Here is an 18672-nt window from a genome sequence, read left to right on the forward strand (position 1 = left end):
ACATCAGTCACCAAGAAAATAGAAGAAGGAAACACTATTGGCGCAATACGAGTCATCACCAGTGAGGACTCAATTGCCGACAGAGATGCCGCAACAGCTCAAGCCCTAAGGGAGAAACACCCACCCAGGGCTCCGCGTGAGGACGACATTGTACAAGTGGGGGCTACCGGAGCAGAACCTCTCTGGGTGGCTGAATCTGTGGTCCATAAAGCAGCCATGTCCTTCCCTACAGGATCAGCAGGTGGGTTCACAGGACTAAAACCCAACCACCTCAAGCAAATGCTCAACCCTGCACTGGGTGACATTGCAAAGAACCTCTTGGTGGAACTAACCAGATTCACCAACACATGTCTAGCTGGCAACATACCAGCGTCCATAAGACCTATCTTTTTTGGAGCATCTCTCTGTGCTCTAAAGAAAAAGGATGGAGGGATCAGGCCAATAGCTGTGGGCAATTCTCTCCGGCGTCTCGTCGCAAAGGCAGCTGCAAGAACAGTTAGTGATGCAGCGGCCAACATGCTGAAGCCAAAACAGCTCGGGTTTGGCATTCCACAAGGGTGTGAGGCGGCAGCCCATGCAGCTCGAGCCTTCATCGCCAACATCACAGACGAAAAGGCCCTTATCAAGCTAGATTTCAAAAATGCCTTCAATTTGGTGCGGAGGGATGCTGTACTCCGTGCGGTTCATAGTCATTTCCCTTCCCTCTACCCTTTTGTACATTCATGCTACAGTATGGATCTTAAGCTACTTTTTGGCGAACATGAAATTGACTCGCGAGAAGGCGTCCAACAGGGTGACCCCCTCGCTCCTCTCCTTTTCTGCTTAGTCATCAAACAAGTCACAGAGGTCCTGTCCAGCGAGCTTAACATCTGGTTCTTGGATGATGGTACCCTAGCTGGTTCCCAAGACTCCCTCCTGGAGGACATCAGAAAAATCCAGGAGCAAGGTGCAGTTTTAGGCCTCACCCTGAACCCTTCTAAATGTGAAATAATATGTTCCAACCAGGGCATCGTAGAGAGAATAGAGGGTCTTCTGCCAAATATCCATAAAACTAAACCTGAAGACAGCACACTCCTAGGAGCTCCCCTGGGGTTGAAAGCCATCGATGAGGTCCTTGATAAGAAAATCGCCGACCTTAAGAGGATGGATGGGAGGATTGAGGATATTGATGCTCATGATGCACTCTACCTCATCACCAGATGTCTGTCCCTCCCCAGGTTAACCTACTTTCTGAGGTGTTCACCATCTTACAGTAGCCAAAAACTAAGTGAGTATGACCGGTTACTGAAATCAATGCTAGAAAAAGCCCTTAACCTCTCTCTCGATGACCTACAGTGGAAACAAGCCTCTCTTCCCGTAAGACTTGGGGGCCTCGGAGTTCGAACAGCAACGCAAATCGCTGTTCCAGCCTTCCTGTCCTCCTTATCAGCATCCGACGACCTTGTGAAGGAAATTCTACCTGCCCACTTACATCAGCTGGCAGGTGTACATGATCCCAATTTTACACGCTGTGCCACAGAGTGGGCCTCTCGTGCAGGCCAATCACCTCAACCACCATCCCCAAAATCCCACAAGCAATCCAGCTGGGATGGTCCCATTGTAGACCAAGTTGCTGCAGAGTGCCTGGGTGCTGCAACAACACAACACGACATTGCTCGCCTCACAGCAGTAGCAGCACCACATGCAGGGGATTTCCTGTTAGCAACCCCAATGTCGGCAACTGGCACGCGTCTCACACCACACGCCCTCCGAATTGCTGTGGCCCTCCGCCTTGCTGCCCCAATCCACACCAGATATAGGTGTATTTGCGGCGAGGTGGTGGCTGACAGGTACGGTCACCATGGCCTACTCTGCCAAAGCACAGGGGGATGGCACTTGAGGCACAGTGAAGTTAACGACATCATCAAGAGGAGCCTCACCACAGCTGGATGCCCAGCTGAAAGAGAGCCCCGTTACCTAACGCCCCGTAACTCTGATGCTCTTATTGGTCGCCCGGATGGTATCACAGTGAACCCCTGGAAGAATGGCAAGCAGTTGGTATGGGACTACACGTGCGTATCAACCCTGGCTAACACCTACATTAACCTCAGTGTTGCACAACCAGGTGGCGCTGCCACCCACAGGGAAGCAGCCAAATCCCGTAAGTATAGAGAACTGGATCACCACTACAATTTTGTCCCCATTGCTTCTGAGACGCTCGGCGCCTGGGGTAAAAGTGCTACCAGTTTTTTGAAGGAACTGGGTTCTAGGCTCATTGAAACAACAAGGGACCCGAGAGCTGCAAGCTTTCTTTTCCAGCGCCTCAGTGTGGCGATACAGAGGGGAAATGCGCACTGCATCCAGGGTTCCTGCCCGCCATCTGAGGAGCTGGAGGAACTCGACAACCTATGACAACCATCTTTGTAACCCATATGTAACTCCTTTTTTGTAACAAAGTTCAAATAAAGTAAATATATATGTGTACATACAAAAGAATGGGGGTGGTAGGAGAAGATAATAATAGTGTTCAGTGAGAAACCACAAGGTCTCCTCTGAATACTTTTTATTTTCTTCTCCGAGGCTATGGGTCCCCACATTGGCACCAGAGGTGGTACCCTCACAAAAAAAAAAAATATATATATATATATATATATATATATATATATATATATATATATATATATATATATATATATATATATATATATCCACCTTTCTTTCTCTCCGTCCATCTGTACAGCCTTCTATCCTTCGTTCATATCCATCAGGCTCTTTCTATTCATCTATTGTTCTATCTATCTATCCATCTATCTATCCATGCACCTACTGATCGTTCTATCCATTCATCCACCCAATTATCTCTATTTATCTATCCCTTGTAATTAATCTTCAATCCATATCCATCTTGCTACCTATACGTCCATCCATATATTCATCTATCTGTCCTTCCATTTACCTGTCCAACCATCTACTCATCTGTCTATCTATTCATCCATTTATCTCTCCATCTAACCACTCATATGTCTACCTATGTATCCATACATGCATCTACCTATTCATTACACAGTGAGTAATCACACTCGCGTGATGCATCAATGAGAAAATCCGTAGGAGCCGTGACATAGGTTCGAACCTATGCGCTAGGTGTTCCCAGGCACACTCTCTAGAAGAGTAAGCGACGACAAGGTCAAAAAGGATTACAAGCTGAGGTACTACTGCATGAGGACTTCTAGGACTTCTGAGGCTTCCACTGAAGCACGAACCAGAGTTTCGCACAATCCCCCCCATGCACCCTGACTCTGTCATCTCGAAATGTTCTACCTCTGACGCTCCGCCTTCAATACAAAGTGAGCGTGTGCCTGGGAACACCCAGCACATAGGTTCAAACCCGCATCACAGCTCCTACGGATTATCTGTTTATTCATTTGTCTATCCATCCATCCCTTTATCTACTGTCTGCCTCATTCTCTTCCTCTATCTTTGTCTCTTCCTCGCTATGTCTGTCTCGAGCTGTGTTTTTGTTTCTGACTTTCTGTGTGTTTCTGTCTCTATCTTTTTCTCTGTCAATCTCTGTCTTAAAAATAATATAATTATCTAATGTGTAGGTAGTTGGCAGTGACAGCAGTACAGTGGTGTGAAGTACTAGAAAAACAATAGTTATCCTTACCATGGTAAAGAGCAGTTCCTTGAGAAACTTTTGCCACTGTGGGAGAATTGTCCGTTTGATGCTAGTATGGGCAAATTATTCACAGCAGGAATTTTCTGTTAATTTTTTCAAAATCAATGAATTATGGTGCAGATTACTATAACACAACTTATTTTAAAACTTTAGCCTCCAACTATGAACAAACACTTTCCCCCTATGGTATAATTATAAAATATAAATATTACATTTTGACCCATGATAAGTGTGGTGTTGTGTGATATGAGTGTTGTATAATGTTGGGATGCATAAGTGTGACTCTTACGGTCATTATCTGTAGCGTTGACGTCTGCTCCAGCGTCGAAGAGGACCTTCACAGTGTTGTCGTGACCACCTGCGGCTGCCCCGTGAAGGGCTGTCGTGCCTGTCAACAGATACCACAACTGTTATTATGCATAAACCGTCACGATTCCAGTAATTTATGTAAAATATTGAAATAAGTTCTTCTAGTTGACCATTTTTATATACTAGTGAAGTATACCGATTTTAAGCTTTTATGTATAAATATTTTCACCGTAAATTTAAGAGAGGAAGATCAATTTACAATTAATAAGAATAGATCACCATTAAAATATCCGACATTTCACCAGTTCTTATTTGATAATTCTTAACTTGTGACGAGAGCGACAGTGGTGCTATTGTCATGCCCGAAACACTGAGTGTATTAGTGGCTTGAGGCATAGTATTTACTTGTCCTACCTAGAGATACAACATTTTTCTTGTATACCATTTTGTATGTATGTACTTTCCCCTAATAAATATTATTATTATTTTTATTAACAGAAGAAGAAGAAGAGCATTATGCAGAACCCAACAATAAATGACTTTACTAAGTGTGAACCGATAGCTCCAGTCTTGCCATCGTCAGTTAATCAATATAACCTTTATAAGCAACATACACCATAAATGTTTGGCAATAAAATGTTGGCAATACTAGTTCGAGGAAAGAGAAACATTGTTGCCATCACCATTCAACCAATATATTCATAAATGGTATGTAACTAATGATATATGAGAATGGCGGATTGAGGCACGAGGAACATTATTGTCGTCATCAGTTAATAATGAGCTTAACAGATATTCTGAAGACCACCAATAGTTATCTTACCATGCAAGCTTAAGGCATGAGCAACACGCCTGATAAATCTATATAAATGTAAATGTTCGTTTGTTCAAAATCGCTAATCTCCGAAAGTTCTTCACCGATTGCTTCGAAATTTAACCACAACGTTTCATTCGCATCCGAGGTTCTTTTTTATATACATACTATATAGATGTCACGTCTGTGCCGGGAAAAAATATGTTTTTTTTTCATATTTTTTCATGTTTTTTCATGTGAGGGAAATCATCGAAACCTCTTTACCGATTGCTCTGAAAATCTGACACACCGTTGCATTCGAAGAGGGGCGTGTTTTTATGTACCTACTATATACATGCTACTATACTATACTATATACATACATACGGTGGAATTGAGCTGTGTTATTTACAATACCGTTCATTTCGTAAGTGTAAGTATAGATGCCACACCTGAGACAGGTAAAAACAATCATTTTTTAAGAAACAGCGCCATCTGTTGCACGAAGAGCAGCACACGCTATAATAAATATGTTACTATTCCATTTCAATGTTTCCGATTGCATTGACAAATTGAATTTTCGTAGATTTCGATTTATTTTCAATTTAATTTATTTATTATGTGTGACAGTGCGTGAAATTGAGCAGAGTTGATTACAATACCATTCATTTTGCGAGTATACGTATAGATGCTACACCTGTGACAGGTAAAAACATGCTTTTTGTTTAAAAACAGTGCCATCTATTGCCCGTAATAGCAACATGCACTATCCTAAATATGTTACGATGCCTTTCAATATTTCCGATTTCATTGATAAATTGAATTCATAAATTTTGATTCATTTTCATTTTGGTTTAATTATTTTGTGTGACATTGCATTGGAATTAAGCTGTGTTATTTACCATACCGTTCATTTTGTCGGAATAGTTTATTTTTTATATTTTTTCATTTTTTTTTTCATTTTGTGTTTTATCTTTTTTTTTTTATATCAGTGACGGGAACATCAGATCATTTGATGTTCCCAATTTTCTGATGGGAACCTCAGATCATTTGGGAATGCATCGGGTGAGGGAGTGGGGAATGGTGTATTACTATAACTATGATATCCTGCTTCACACTAGTAGTCTTTATCTAACTATACTGACTCGAGAAGAGAGGAACATTGTGCTATCATTGTTAGAAAAAACAAGATGATTGCTGAGGATATCCATCATCAACCAAGCTGGTATATGATCACACAAGCTTGAGACAAAGAAAACAAGGAGTTGACAATGTTAGTTAAACAATATTACTAATAAAGATATTATGCATCCTACCAGTCGTTATCTGAACAAATCTTCTTAAGACTGAAGCAAACATGTGTTAATTATGTCATTAAAACATCATTACATAGTTCTTGAATCCTACAATTATTAGCCGACTATAATGGATTGAGACAAAAGCAAGATGGTTTTTACTATTTACTGTTATTCATGACATCTACATGTACATTATCTATACAACACAAGTCACTATATGACTATACCAACCTGCAACTAGAACAACAAGGATGTTCAAGTTGTAGGTTATTATGGTCCTTGTTGCACTTTCATTTTTATGGAGAAATTAAACTCCAGCATACTATTGCCCGTAAGAGTTAGTATTTTATTGATACCGAACAAATTTACACACACACACACACACACACACACACACACACACGCACACACACACAAGGCTCTGTACTCGGTCCTATCTTGTTTCTGATATATGTAAATGATCTCCCGGAGGGTATCGATTCGTTTCTCTCAATGTTTGCGGACGATGCTAAAATTATGAGAAGGATTAAAACAGAAGAGGACTGTTTGAGGCTTCAAGAAGACCTAGACAAGCTGAAGGAATGGTCGAACAAATGGTTGTTAGAGTTTAACCCAACCATATGTAATGTAATGAAGATAGGTGTAGGGAGCAGGAGGCCAGATACAAGGTATCGTCTGGGAGAGGAAATTCTTCAGGAGTCAGAGAAGGAAAAAGACTTGGGGGTTGATATCACGCCAGACCTGTCTCCTGCAGCACATATCAAGCGGATAACATCAGCGGCATATGCCAGGCTGGCCAACATACGAACGGCATTCAGAAACTTGTGTAAAGAATCATTCAGAACTTTGTATACCACATATGTCAGGCCAATCCTGGAGTATGCAGCCCCAGCATGGAGTCCATATCTAGTCAAGGATAAGACTAAACTGGAAAAGGTTCAAAGGTTTGCCACCAGACTAGTACCCGAGCTGAGAGGTATGAGCTACGAGGAGAGACTACGGGAATTAAACCTCACTTCGCTGGAAGACAGAAAAGTTAGGGGGGACATGATCACCACATTCAAGATTCTGAAGGGGATTGATAGGGTAGATAAAGACAGTCTATTTAACACAAGGGGAACACGCACAAGGGGACACAGGTGGAAACTGAGTGCCCAAATGAGCCACAGAGATATTAGAAAGAACTTTTTTAGTGTCAGAGTGGTTGACAAATGGAATGCATTTGGGGGTGATGTGGTGGAGGCTGACTCCATACACAGTTTCAAGTGTAGATATGACAGAGCCAGATAGGCTCAGGAATCTGTACACCTGTTGATTGACGGTTGAGAGGCGGGACCAAAGAGCCAGAGCTCAACCCCCGCAAACACAACTAGGTGAGTACAACTAGGTGAGTACACACACACACACAGCAATTGGAGGACAAGATTATAGTAGTAGTCAAATATAACTCCCACCAAACGACAGAAGATGCAAACAACATTGCCACCATTAATATGATAGAGAGAGAGTAGCTTCTATCGCTAGCAGGAACGGATCCAGACTACTAATCATGGAAGACTTCAACCACGGGAATATAGAGTGGGAGAACAGAGACCCACATGGAGGACCAGACACATGGAGAGCTAATCAGCTGGACGTGGCAACAAGAAACTTTCTAAGCCAACACATCAAGGGACCGACAAAAATTAGAGGAGAGGACGAACCAGCTATACCTGATCTAATATTTACTGTAAATGAGTCGCATATAAGGGAAGTTATGTTAGAAGCCCCCTTATGAATCACTGATCACAGTGTACTGATCTTTGATTACCTGGTAGAGCTAGGATTTATCTCCCCAAAATAAGAACTGGGAAACAAAGAGCTGGCGTACCGAAAGGTAAATTATGAGGAAATGAGAAAATTTCTATGGGATATACATTGGGACACAGAACTGAGAACTAAGTTCGTACAAGATATGATGGACAATGTCACCTAAAAGTGTCAGGAGGTAGTAAACAGGTTTATCCCGGCCCGACAGGAATAAACCGAATAGCAAAAGAAGAATCGTTGGTTTAATAGGGCATGTATGGAAGCAATGGAACTGAACAAAAGGTTGAGGAGGAACTTCTGAAATAACAGAACACCAGAAAGTAGAGAGAGATACCAGAGAACCAGGTAGGAGTATGTAAGTGAGAAGAGCAGCTGAGAAAAGGTATGAAAATGATATAGTTAATAAAGCCAAGACCGAGCCAAAACTACTGCACAGTCATATCAGGAGGAAAACAGTGAAGGAACAGGTGAAGAAACTTAGAACAGGCGAGGACAGGTACACAGAGAATGACAAAGATGTGTGTGAAGAAGTCAACAAAAGGCTCCAAGAGGTCTTCACAATAGAACGAGGTGAGATCACTGCACTAGGAGAGGTAAACTAGGCGGCCATTGAAGGGCTCGAAATCACAAGAGATGAGGTCAAGAGGCATCTTTTGGATCTGAACGTGAGAAAGGCTGTTGGCCCAGACGGAATCTTACCATAGGTACTGAAAGAGTGTGCAGAAGCACTTTGCTTGCCACTCTCCATAGTGTATAGTTGGTCACTGGAGATGGGAGACCTACCAGATATATGGAAGACGGCTAAAGTAGTCCCAATATACAAAAAGGGTGACAGACAAGAGGCACTGAACTACAGGCCAGTGTCCTTAACTTTTATACCATGCAAGGTGATGGACAAGATCGCGAGAAAAAAACCTAGTAACATCTGGAGATAAGGAACATCGTGACAACTAATCAACATCGGTTCAGGGAGGGTAAATCTTGCCTTACAGGCTTAATAGAATTCAACGATCAGGTGACAAAGATTAAGCAACAGAAGAATTGGCGGACTGCATTTTCTTGGATTATCGGAAAACCTGATACAGTACCCTATATGAGGCTGATGCATAAGCTGGAGAAACTAGGCAAGAGTAACTGGTATGGTGCTCCAGTGGATAAAGGAGTACCTAAGCAATAGGAAGCAGAGTTAATGAGGGGGCGAGACCTCAGAGTGGCGTGAAGTCACCAGTGGAGTCACGCAGGGCTCTGTACTTGGACCTATCTTGTTTCTGATTTATGTAAATGATCTCCCAGAGGATATAGAGTCATTCCTCTCAATGTTTGCTGACGAATCCAAAATTATGAGAAGGATTAAGACAGAGGAGGAAAGCTTGAGGCTTCAAGAAGACCTGGACAAGCTGTAGGAATGGTCGAACAAATGGTTGTTAGAGTTTAACCAAAGCAAATATAATGTATTGAAGATAGGTGAAGGGAGCAGGAGACCAGATACACGGTATCATGTGGGAGATGAAATACGTCAAGAGTCAGAGAGAGAGAGAGAGAGAGAGAGAGAGAGAGAGAGAGAGAGAGAGAGAGAGAGAGAGAGAGAGAGAGAGAGAGGGAGAGAGAGAGAAAGACCTGGGGGTTGATATCACGCCAGACCTGTCCCCTGAAGCCCTCCTCATGAAAAAATCAGTGGCATATGCCAGGTTGGTTAACATAAGAACAACCATTAGAAACAGGTGTAAAGAATCATTCAGAGCTTTGTATACCACATGTGTCAGACCAATCCTGGAGTATGCGGTCCCAGCATGGAGTCCATATTTAGTCAAGCAAAACACTAAACTGGAAAAGGTACGAAGGTTTGCCACCAGACTAATACCCGAACTGAGGGGTATGAGCTACGAGGATGGACTACGGGAATTAAACCTCACGTTACTGAGAAACAGAAGAGTTATGGGGGACATGATCACCACATACAAGATTCTCAGTGGAATTGATAGGGGTAGATAAAGACAGACTATTTAACACAAAGGGCACTTGCACTAGGGGAGGTGGAAATTGAGTGCCCAGATGAGCAATAGAGACATTAGAATTTTTTCAGTGTCAGAGTAGTAGACAAAGAGAATGCATTAGGAAGTTGTTACGAACCCTTCGTAACTGGGTTCTTTTTAAACCATGATCCGATTCTAGTTCAGAGAACCCTAATCTTGGTGGGAAAAATAGTGTAATGTTTAAAGGTAAAATGAAAAGAATTAGACTTAAAATAACCCATTATTATTTTCCATCACCATTATAATATACAAGTCTATGCAAGGTCAACCGGAGCGGCGTTGCTAGACCTTACGCTCGCCTGCTTCACGGATGTTTGACACAATGTGTCTCTGATGAAGTCTTCGATGCTCCACGTCCGTTGCACACTCGCTGGGACGCTCAATCAGTAAAATCAGTTACGCTCAACTAGCCCCACTTGGCTAGTACCTTCCAGAATCGAAGTCTACAGCGCCCAACCACAGTGCTCAACTAGCCCACTTGGCTAGTACCTTCCAGAATCGAAGTCTACAGCGCCCAACCACAGTGCTCACCTAGCCCCACTGGCTAGCACCTCCAGGAGAGAAGTCTATAACACTCAACAGCAGCGCTCAACTAGCCCACTTAGCTAGCACCTTCAGGTCGACCCAAGTCTTCCACTGTCCCGACTTCACTGACTCCCATCCCTCGTCCGTGTTACTCGTCATCTTTCAGCCTGGCCGACTACAAGATGGGAAACTGATTAACGGGAGGGTCAACTGCTGTAGTTCGGCCCCTGGATCGTAGATGGCGCCAAGGTCCGTGACAGAAGTGATGTGGTGGAGGCAGACTCCATACACAGTTCCAAGTGTAGATATGATTGAGCGACTAGGCTAAGGAACCTGTTCACCAGTTGAAAGGCGGGGACCAAAAAGCCTGAGCTCAACCCCTGCAAGCACAACTAGGTAAGTACATACACAGGCAACACAGGTAGCGACAACAAACTTTTTAAGCCAGCATGTCAGGGAATCCACAAGCGTGAAAGGAATCGATGAACAAGCGAGACTCGAACTAGTCTTCACTCTGAACGACTCCGACATGAGGGAAATCGGTTTTGAGGCCCCCGTAGGAATGAGCGACCACAGTGTACTGACGATTGAGTATCTGGTTGAAGAAGGGTTAATGAACTCGAGGAGGGGAACTGAAAACAAATTTTTCATGGCTGGCATTCCGAAAGTGAAACTATGAGATAAGAAAATTCCTAACAGATGTTACATGGGAAACAGCGCTCAGGGGAAACACGGCCCAAGACATGATGGAATACATCACGCAGAAGTGTAAGGAGACAGCAGACAAGTTTGTCCCGGTCCAAAAGGATAACAATGAAATGCTGATGAGAAACCCATGATTTAATCAGAGATGTAGGCTAGCTAAGCAGCAAAGTAAAAGGGCGTGGAGAAACTACAGAAATAACCGGACACTTGAGAGCGGAAAAAGATACCAGAGAGCCAGGAATGAATATGTCAGGTTGAGAAGAGAGGCAGAAGGGCTATACGAAAATGACATCACAAGCAAGGCAAAGACTCAACCTAAATTACTGCACAGCCACATCAGGAGAAAAGAGCAGTAAAGGAACAGGTAATGAAAATGAGGATAGGGGCAGAAAGATTCACTACAAATGACATGACAAGGAAGTGTGCAAGGAACTGAATAGGAAATTCAAATTCAAAAAGGTCATCACATTAGAGCAAGAAGAAGTACCAGAGATAGGAGAGGAAATAGTTAACCAGGCACAACTAGAAGAGTGTGAGAGTACTAGTGGGGATGGAAGGAAGCTTTTGCTAGAGTTGGTTGTGACAAAGGCTATATGCTCAGAGGGAATCTCCCCTTTGATACTAAAGGAAGGAGCAGAAGTATGGTGCTTTCCACTCTCCATAATGTATAACAAATCACTGGTAACAGGGGAATTGCCAAAAATTTGGAAGACGGATATTGTAGTCCCGATATACAGAGGGGAAAGACAGGAGGAACTGAATAACAGGCCAATGTCTCTATCTTGCATACCATGCAAGCTGTTGGAGAAGCTTGTGCGTAAAAAGCTAGTGGATCATCTGAAGATAAAGAACTTTGTAACACAGCATCAACATGGGTTCAGGGATGGCAAGTCCTGCCTCACAGGATTAATTGAATCCTACGACAAGACAAAAAAAAATCAGGCAAGAAAGAGAGGGGTGGGCAGACTGCATATTTTTGGATGGCCAGAAAGCCTTTGACACAGTGCAACATAAGAGGCTGGTGCAAAAGCTGGAGATGTAGACAGGAGTGAAAGGGAAGGTACTCCATTGGATAAGGGAGTACCTAAGCACCAGAAGACAGCGAGTCACTGTGAGGGGTGAGGTCTCAGATTGGAGAGGCGTTACCAGTGGAGTGCTGCAGGGGTCAGTCCTTGGACCTATACAGTTTTGATATATGTAAATGATCTCCCAGAGGATACAGAATCATTTCTCTCAATGTTTGCTGACGATGCCAAAAATATGAGGATTACAACAGAATAAGATGAATGAACTGAACTGAATGAATGGCACAACAAATGGCTACTAAAGTTAAACCAGAGTAAATGTAAGAAAATAAAACTAGGCGGTGGAAACAGGAGCCCTGACAGAGGATACAGAATGGGAGATGAAGCACTTCATGAAACGGACAGAGAGAAAGATTTAGGAGTTGATATCACACCAAACCTGTCTCCTGAAGCCCACATAGGAATAATTACATCTGTGGCACATGTGAGGCTGCCTAACATCAAAACCAGTCATCAGGAACCTGAGTAAGGAATCATTCAGAACATTGTATACCACATATGTCAGACCAATCCTGAAGTATGCGGCCCCAGCATATAGCCCGTACCTTGTCAAGCACAAGACTAAGTTGGAAAAAGTTCAGAGGTATGCCACTAGGCTAGTCCCTGAACTAAGAGGCATGAGTTGTAAGGAAAGGCTGCGTGAAATGCATCTCACGACACTAGAAGACAGAAGAGTAAGGGGAGACATGATCACAACCTACAAAATTCTCAGAGGAATTGACAGGGTAGAAAAGGATATATTGTTTAACACGTGAGGTACGCGAACAAGGGGACACAGGTGGAGACTGAGTACCCAAATGAGCCACAGGGACGTTAGAAAGAACTTTTTCAGTGTCAGAGTAGTTAACCCGAGGAATGCATTAGGCAGTGATATGACTCCAGGCTGGAGGCTGACTCCATACACAGTTTCATATGATAGAGCCCAGTAGGCTCAGGAATCTGTACACCAGTTGATTGACGGTTGAGAGGCGAGACCAAAGAGCCAGAGCTCAACCCCTGCAAGCACAACTAGGTGCGTACAACTAGGTGAGTACACACACACATACACACACACGCACAAACACACACACACACACACACACACACACACACACAAACACACACAAGGGGACACGCACAAGGGGACACAGGTGGAAACTGAGTGCCCAAATGAGCCACAGAGATATTAGAAAGAACTTTTTTAGTGTCAGAGTGGTTGACAAATGGAATGCATTAGGAAGTGATGTGGTGGAGGCTGACTCCATACACAGTTTCAAGTGTAGATATGACAGAGCCCGATAGGCTCATGAATCTGTACACCTGTTGATTGACGGTTGAGAGGCGGGACCAAAGAGCCAGAGCTCAACCCCCGCAAACACAACTAGGTGAGTACAACTAGGTGAGTACACACACACACACACACACACACACACACACACCTGGAGAGCATTGGGTTTGTAAACAAGCACCAACATGGGTTCTGGACAGGGAAATCATGCCTAACAAACCTTTTAGAATTCTATGATAAAGTAACAAGGATAAGGCAGGACAGAGAAGGCTGGGCAGACTGCATATTTCTTGACTGCCAAAAGGCCTTTGATACGGTACCGCACATGAGACTGCTATACAAACTTGAGAGGCAGGCAGGAGTAAGCGGAAAGGCCCTAGTATGGGTGAGGAACTACCTAACAGGAAGGAGCCAGAGGGTAATGGTAAGGGGCGAAAAGTCGGACTGGCGAACAGTAACAAGTGGAGTACCTCAAGGATCGGTGCTGGGACCAAACCTCTTTCTAATTTACGTAAATGATATGTTTAAAGGAGTGGAATCATACATGTCAATGTTTGCAGATGACGCAAAATTAATGAGAAGAGTTGTGACAGACGAGGATTGTAGGATCCTCCAAGAGGACTTAAACAGGCTGCAGAGATGGTCAGGGTAATGGCTACTGGAGTTTAACACCAGTAAATGTAAAGTTATGGAAATGGGATCAGGTGACAGGAGACCAAAGGGACAGTACACAATGAAGGGGAACAGCCTACCTGTAACGATTCGAGAAAGAGACCTGGGAGTGGATGTGACACCTAATCTAACTCCTGAGGCACATATAAATAGGATAACGACAGCAGCGTACTCTACACTGGCGAAAATTAGAACTTCATTCAGAAACCTAAATGAGGAAGCTTTTAGGGCGCTTTACACTGCCTACGTGAGACCCGTCTTAGAGTATGCCGCGCCATCATGGAGCCCCCACCTGAAGAAACACATAAAGAAACTGGAGAAGGTTCAGAGGTTTGCGACGAGGCTTGTCCCAGAGCTACGAGGGATGGGATATGAAGAGCGGCTGAAGGAACTGAACCTTACGACACTAGAGAAAAGAAGGGAGAGAGGAGATATGATAGGGACATATAAAATACTCAGGGGAATTGACAAAGTGGAAATAGATGAAATGTTCACACGTAATAATAACAGAACGAGGGGACATGGGTGGAAACTGGAAACTCAGATGAGTCACAGAGATGTTAGGAAGTTTTCTTTTAGCGTGAGAGTAGTAGAAAAATGGAATGCACTTGGGGAACAGGTTGTGGAAGCAAATACTATTCATACTTTTAAAACTAGGTATGATAGGGAAATGGGACAGGAGTCATTGCTGTAAACAACCGATAGCTAGAAAGGCGTGATCCAAGAGTCAATGCTCGATCCTGCAAGCACATATAGGTGAGTACATATAGGTGAGTACACACACACACACACATGTGTGTGTGTGTGTACACACACACACATGTACACACACACACAGAGTGTGCCTCTGCACACTCTTTCAGTACCCATGGTGAGATCCCATCTGGACCAACAGCCTTTCTAACATCCAGAATCAGATCAGGTGACACAGATTAAGCAAGAAAGAGAGGGCTGGGCGGACTGCATTTTCTTGGATTGTCGGAAAGCCTTTGACACAGTACCGCATAAGAGGCTGGTACATAAGCTGGAGAGACAGGCAGGTGTAGCTGGTAAAGTGCTCCAGTGGATAAGGGAGTATCTAAGCAATAGGAAGCAGAGAGTTACGGTGAGGGGTGAGACCTCCGATTGGCGTGAAGTCACCAGTGGAGTCCCACAGGGCTCTGTACTCGGTCCTATCTTGTTTCTGATATATGTAAATGATTTCCCGGAGGGTATCGATTCATTTCTCTCAATGTTTGCGGACGATGCTAAAATTATGAGAAGGATTAAAACAGAAGAGGACTGTTTCAGGCTTCAAGAAGACCTAGACAAGCTGAAGGAATGGTCGAACAAATGGTTGTTAGAGTTTAACCCAACCAAATGTAATGTAATGAAGATAGGTGTAGGGAGCAGGAGGCCAGATACAAGGTATCATCTGGGAGAGGAAATTCTTCAGGAGTCAGAGAAGGAAAAAGACTTGGGGGTTGATATCACGCCAGACCTGTCTCCTGCAGCACATATCAAGCGGATAACATCAGCGGCATATGCCAGGCTGGCCAACATACGAACGGCATTCAGAAACTTGTGTAAAGAATCATTCAGAACTTTGTATACCACATATGTCAGGCCAATCCTGGAGTATGCAGCCCCAGCATGGAGTCCATATCTAATCAAGGATAAGACTAAACTGGAAAAGGTTCAAAGGTTTGCCACCAGACTAGTACCCGAGCTGAGGGGTATGAGCTACGAGGAGAGACTACGGGAATTAAACCTCACTTCGCTGGAAGACAGAAAAGTTAGGGGGGACATGATCACCACATTCAAGATTCTGAAGGGGATTGATAGGGTAGATAAAGACAGTCTATTTAACACAAGGGGAACACGCACAAGGGGACACAGGTGGAAACTGAGTGCCCAAATGAGCCACAGAGATATTAGAAAGAACTTTTTTAGTGTCAGAGTGGTTGACAAATGGAATGCATTAGGGGGTGATGTGGTGGAGGCTGGCTCCATACACAGTTTCAAGTGTAGATATGACAGAGCCCGATAGGCTCAGGAATCTGTACACCTGTTGATTGACGGTTGAGAGGCGGGACCAAAGAGCCAGAGCTCAACCCCCGCAAACACAACTAGGTGAGTACACACACACACACACACACACACACACACACACACACACACACACACACACACACACACACACACACACACACACACACACACACACACACAGAGTGATGTAGTGGAGGCTGACTTCATACACTGTTTCAAATGTAGATATGATAGAGCCCAGTAGGCTCAGGAATCTATACACCAGTTGATTGACAGTTGAGAGGCGGGACCAAAGAGCCAAAGCTAAACCCCCGCAAGCACAAATAGGTGAGTACAAATACGTGAGTACACACACACACACACACACACAATGCATTAGGAATGCATTAGGGGGTGATGTGGTGGAGGCTGACTCCATACACAGTTCAAGTGTAGATATGACAGAGCCCGATAGGCTCAGGAATCTGTACACCTTTTGATTGACGGTTGAGAGGCGGGACCAAAGAGCCAGAGCTCAACCCCCGCAAACACAACTAGGTGAGTACAACTAGGTGAGTGCACACACACACACACACACACACACACACACTAATAAGAATAAATAAGAATAGGGAGAACAAGTTCCTGAAGATTTCATAACCCAACATAGATGGAGTAAGATCGAAGATACTGGAGTTAAGTGATGTAATACAGCTCCAGACACCAGACATTGTTGCACTCACGGAGACAAAACTTGTAGATGTTATTTTAAATGAGGTCATATTCCCAAGGGGCTACTCAATTTGGAGACGGGACAGAAAAATTAGGAAAGACGGTGGCGTTGCTGTGCTGGTGAAAGAACACCTAAAGGTGAAGGAAATAATAACTGCCAATCCACAAGAAGTTGACATAATAGCACTAGAGATCTACCATGAGGATGATAAACTAATGAACATAAATGCATATAGTCCACCACCAAGCAGCACATAGTCAAAGGAGGAGCTAGATAGTAAACGAGAAGGACTTATAACAATAATGAGAGAGATCATAGCGAGAGTGGATAACGATAGTTCACGACTGTTGATAGTCGGCGACTTCAACTTGAAAGCCATAGACTGGGAAGCATATGAAGCTAAAACAGAAGATTTCTGGACCTGTAAATTTGTAGACCTCATCCTGGAAACATTCTTGTATCAACATGTTAAACAAGCTACGAGGATGAGGGAAGGGGACGTTCCCTGCATGCTAGATTTGATATTTACCAGGAAGGAGGAAGAAATATTTGACATTCAATACCTTCCTCCCTTGGGTAAAAGTGACCATGTCTTTTTGGGAATAAAGTATGCAATGCGTTATAATCTGGAAGAAAATATGAAGGTTGGTGAAATTGAAAAACCTGACTTTAGGAGAGGACATTATGGCAACCTTAGAAATTTTTTTAGTGGGTATAATTGGACAGACTTGTTGCTAGGTAAGGAAGTGAATGAGAGGTATGTCAAGTTTTGTGAAATATATGATAAAGGAACAAAAAAAATTATACCAAAACAGAGAAGCAGAACTAGGAAACAGGATTGGTTCAGCAGTAAGTGTGAGAGGGCCAGAGACAAAAAGACACAAAAATGGAATCAATACAGAAAGAGGCCAAACCCCAAACATACCAGCGATACAAAGATGCGAGAAACAACTACACGGCAGTGAGGAGAGAGGCAGAAAGAAATTTTGAAAAAGAGATTGCAGACAAATGTAAAACAGAACCAGGTCTATTCAATAAATTCATAAACAAGAAATTGCAGGTAAAGGATGATATACAGAGGTTGAAAATGGGAAATAGATTCACAGAAAATGAAAAGGAAATGTGTGAAACATTAAACGAAAAGTTCCAAAGTGTGTTTGTACAAAATGAAATCTTCAGGGAACCAGATACAATAAGAATTCCAGAGAACAACATAGAGCACATAGAGGTGTCTAGAGATGAAGTGGAAAAAATGCTCAAGGAGCTAAATAAGAACAAGGCAGTTGGTCCAGATGGAGTTTCACCATGGGTTCTGAGAGAATGTGCACCTGAGCTCAGCATTCCACTTCAACTGATTTTTCAGGCATTCCTGTTTACAGGAGTTATAGCTGATGTGTGGAAAAGGCTAACATAGTTCCAATCTACAAAAGTGGAAGCAGGGAAGACCCTCTTACTTATAGACCGGTATCATTGAGAAGTGTAATAGTCAAAAAAATGGAAAAAATAATTAAAACTAAATGGGTAGAACACCTGGAGAGAAATTATATAATATCAGACAGACAGTATGGTTTTCGATCTGGAAGATCTTGTGTATCGAATTTACTCAGTTTCTATGATCGAGCAACAGAGATATTACAGGAAAGAGATGGTTGGGTTGACTGCATCTATCTGGACCTAAAAAAGGCTTTTGACAGAGTTCCACATAAGAGGTTGTTCTGGAAACTGGAAAATATTGGAGGGGTGACAGGTAAGCTTCTAACTTGGATGAAAAATTT

Source organism: Procambarus clarkii, chromosome 78 (genome assembly GCF_040958095.1).
Source record: "Procambarus clarkii isolate CNS0578487 chromosome 78, FALCON_Pclarkii_2.0, whole genome shotgun sequence".
In the NCBI taxonomy this organism is placed as follows: Eukaryota; Metazoa; Arthropoda; class Malacostraca; order Decapoda; family Cambaridae; genus Procambarus; species Procambarus clarkii.